We start from the raw sequence: 4,184 nt of genomic DNA, 5'->3' as shown, positions 1-4,184 counted from the left end.
GCCAGCAGTGTGAAAGAAAAACAACAAACGCTTAGCCATATACCAGTGAGATTTCTGAACTTCAAAAATAAATGCACTTAAAAAGTAATGAATAAATTATGAGGTACTTCAAACTTGCGGAAAATTGCAGAAGTGAATATAAGCTGTGTACCCACCATCTATATTGGCCAGATGTTAATGCTTTGCTATACATTACAAATATTTGTTAAACTAGCTTTGTGCAGTGGCAATATCGTAGCCAGTGAGGTTTATCTGAGGCGCGATTCTTGCTAATTGCAAACTTTTCCCAAATATTTGTTAAACTCCTATATAAATTTCATATAACTTTCATCTACATAAATATATATAGATCTAATTCATTCTTGTTAACTATAAGCAACTGTGTGGACAACATTTATGTCACCGTCTCCCTGTAGAAGATTTAAAACCATTAAATGTTAATTTCTGAAGTTAATGTGTAAATTTAATGCAATTAATATTGGATCCCAACAGATTTATTTTAGGAAATTTATGAAATGATCTTAAATTTTTATGATTATATGTGCTCCAAAATAACCAATAAAAATAAAAAGAGAAGTGAAAACTGTTTCCTTAATACATGTAAGAACATGATATAGAGTCTCTATAATGAAATAAATAGGTTTTGGTAAAGAAACAGAAAAACCTATCACTAGAACATACTAAGAGTACAGAGATATATATTAGTATCTATGAGATTTTAATACATAACAGTTGTACATTGTTTGATTCTGTCCGAAAAGAATTGTTTAACAGTCCTAGTACACTTGGCAATCCACCTGGAAGCTATTGGTAGTGGGTCTTTATCTTATACCCCCAAATAAATTCCAGTTTCATATGTAATCAATCCATAAAATCTTGTAAGAGAACAAATGAAATTAAATCTGTAATTTGGGATTCATGGAGGCTTTTAAACCAAGGCTGGAAACCAAAAGGCTATGAAACCAAAGATAAACATATTTGACAATACAATTAGAAATTTTGATTGCAGAAACACCACAAACAAAATTCATAGACAAATTATAGAAACAAATAAAATGCTACAGTGTACAGAGAGCTACCATAAAGTGGTATGGAAAAGATAATACAAAAGGAAGATGGGCAAAAAACGATTACTAGACACTTCACAAAAGAGCAGACCCAATGTCTAACAGATACGTGAAGAGATGATCAAATTTTACTTGTAGTTAGGAAATCTAAATTAAAGTAACAAATGCCATTTTGTACCCATTCGGTGGATAATATTAGAAAAATTACCCAGTGATAGTAGAGATGTGAAACATTACAAATAGTTTAGAAAGCAATCTGGTGATTTATATTTGTATTCACATTTGCGTTTATATTTGCTCTTATATATACTTACCCTGATACTTATATATGTCCTTTTACTCAGCAATCCCACTAGTATATAAAAGCATAAGTAATAGGGTGTTCATTTTAATATTGTTCACAAAAAAAAAACACCCTGAAAACAAAGTAAATGCCCATCAAATAAATTACAGTACAACCATAATAAGGGGATAGTTTAGTCACTAAAAACACTGAAATAAACCCATAGTGGTTATACCTCCTCACATAAATCTCTCATCAAAACTTTCTCCCTCTTCTACCACTTACAGAGCAAAAGCATTTCTGCATATAAATGGAGATAGACTGGTGTGTGTGTGTGTGTGTGTGTGTGTGTGTGTGTGTGTGTGTGTGTTGGGAGGCGGGCAGAGATGTTCTATAGTAGCAGCAAGTAAACCCAAAATCTGGACTGAGACTGTGAAATCTCACTGTTGGGACAGCCAGAAGGAATGTTGTTTGTTCGAGTGTGGTTCCTTGGAAGTGGTTGTATCCAAGGAGTTCCAAACTATTAGGAGTAACTATGGGAATCCCATCAGATATTGTAAGCAGCTATCACACAGGAATCAAGAATCTGTCCCTCAAGGAAAAGGTGTTCAGGGTTTCCATAACCCATGGGGAATTGGACTGTCAGAAAATAAGGTAGAAATTGAGACCAGATTAGCTAAGTGAGGGTAAGTACAAGTTATTTCTAGGTATATCCAGAATTGTTGAGGGTTTCCCTCTTGGTATATTAGATGATGGCATATAATGGTGAGACACATTTCAAATTCTGCCTGCTACTTGGGTGTAGGTTTCTAATGTTTCCCATATGAACAGATTGATTTCAGGAGAGCCGCAAGTAAGAATGTCTGAGGAAGGGGAGCCTGAGTGGCTCTGTCGGTCACATGTCCAACTCTTGATTTCAGCTCAGGTCATGATCTCACCGTTTGTGAGATAGAGCCCCGCACTGTTAGCGTGGAGCCTGCTTGGGATTCTCTCTCCCCCTCGCCTCTCAAAATAAATAAATAAAAAAATAAATAAAAAAAGAGTGCGGAAGACACCTAAGACAATCGGATTAAAATAATATGAGGGTAGGTTGAGGTTGAGCAAAGCACAGGAGAAACTTAACTAGATACAAAGAAGTAGAGTGAACTGATGACCTGCTTCTTCGGTACTGGTGAATAGCTTCCAACAGTAAGCCTTGACTGTTCGCATTTAAAGCATATTTATACTTGGGAGTTTTCAGCTTTTTAGAAACATTGTATGCAGTTTCATTTTAGCATGTTCGTGTTCGACTTCCTTTACGGTATATGGCTAACAAGGCTTCTGGCTAGTCAATATCACCATACAGTTTTTTAGGCAGAACATTCTTAGAGCAGGTTAATTTCATATTGGAGATGAGTACAGTTTTATAAATCAACAACTAACCAGTTCACAAAGTTGTTATGGTTTTCTCAGCGCCCTAACGCACTTAAGTACGCTCTGTGTGTAAATTATGTACGTCAAGTTGTGGACAGTCACATAATAATAAGTTAATTAACTTATGAGGAAATATTCATCTTCAATAGTAATCAAATAACAAAGCACAAAAATAATAATTGCATTATCCTTTTCATCTCTTATGCTTCTTATGTCTACTTCTTTTACACTAACGGCGTCTCCTTTTGCCTGGTTGGTTACAGAAGTGGGCACTGGTAACATACAAAACACCAGGTTCTAGAAACATAATGTTGCTCGGGGGAACTTACGTGTGGCTAGATTTATATTCCTGATTCCTAAATGCTCCTGATGTGGGCCTGGTACTGAAATGCTTTGGAAAAGGGAAACACATGAGAGATAGGAAGTTGGATTATTCCAACTTTGGAGGTGGTATTCCAGCACACGTTTGCAGAGGAAATTCGTTACAGATGCTGAAGGAGGAAACCCATCTGCACACATGCCCTTGCACTAGAGCCCTCTGACTGTGATCTAGAGGAGTAAGAAATTTGGAAGTGCAAACATTTTGAAGTTTAATTTCTTTGAACTTTTAATTCAAGGAGATTTCGTTTTTGTTCTTTAATTTCTCTCTGGGAAAGAAATAATTGAGGGGGGGGTTCAGAGTATTCAAATTTGGGGCATCCTTCGCGTTGTAATTATTTGGGCTAATTGCGTAATCTCTGGTGAGTTCTATTAATGCAGATAGGCATAATTTGAAATGGAAAATAGAATAAAGATAAAATATTCTGCCTAGGGTACAATGCAGCCTTGAAGTTAATTTTGTTAATGTCTTCTTCTGACCCACTTTATAGTCTTCTGAGGACACACATTTGAACTGTCTTCACCACTGGTCCCAGGAAGATGCATGAAATAGGAGTAGTTGATGCTAAAGATGCAGGGGTGGGGCTACCTCATCACGGTTGGAACAGCACTGCCCTGATAGACGACTGGCTTACTCTCTCCAGGGGAATGGCCACACCATATGCTTCATTACCAAGCTCAACGGGTTAAGACAGTGGTTTGCATCCCTAGCTGCACGTTAGAATTATCTGGGGAGTTTTTAAAATGCTTAAACTTTATTGGAGAGCAATTAAATCGGAATCTCTGGGGTCGGGGTCCAGTATTTCCAGTGCACATTTGGCTTGGGTTGAGTTCCCCAGGAGCAGACTTTGGGACAGAGATTTGCATATAGGAAGCTTATCGGTAAGTACTCTCGCAACCTATGAAACGGTGGAGGAGGATCAGGTAGATGAAGTTCAACTGTAGCTGCTCTGCCACAGTCCAGGCCACAGGGAGGTCTGGATCTGGGATGGCCCTCCGTGGTTGCCTCGAATCGAGGCACAGAAGCTGAACACCTTTATACC

The 4,184-nt window shown here is 37.5% G+C and overlaps 1 pseudogene; it reads left to right on the top strand.

The window, feature by feature from the left end:
• Window positions 1-212: 212 nt before the first annotated feature.
• On the top strand, window positions 213-341 carry LOC131503369 (U4 spliceosomal RNA; annotated as a pseudogene).
• Window positions 342-4,184: the final 3,843 nt, after the last annotated feature.

This window comes from Neofelis nebulosa, chromosome X (assembly GCF_028018385.1).
Source record: "Neofelis nebulosa isolate mNeoNeb1 chromosome X, mNeoNeb1.pri, whole genome shotgun sequence".
NCBI classification, from domain to species: Eukaryota; Metazoa; Chordata; class Mammalia; order Carnivora; family Felidae; genus Neofelis; species Neofelis nebulosa.
The sequence above is the reverse complement of the archived record's forward strand: the minus strand, read 5'-3'. Positions and strand labels throughout refer to the sequence as shown.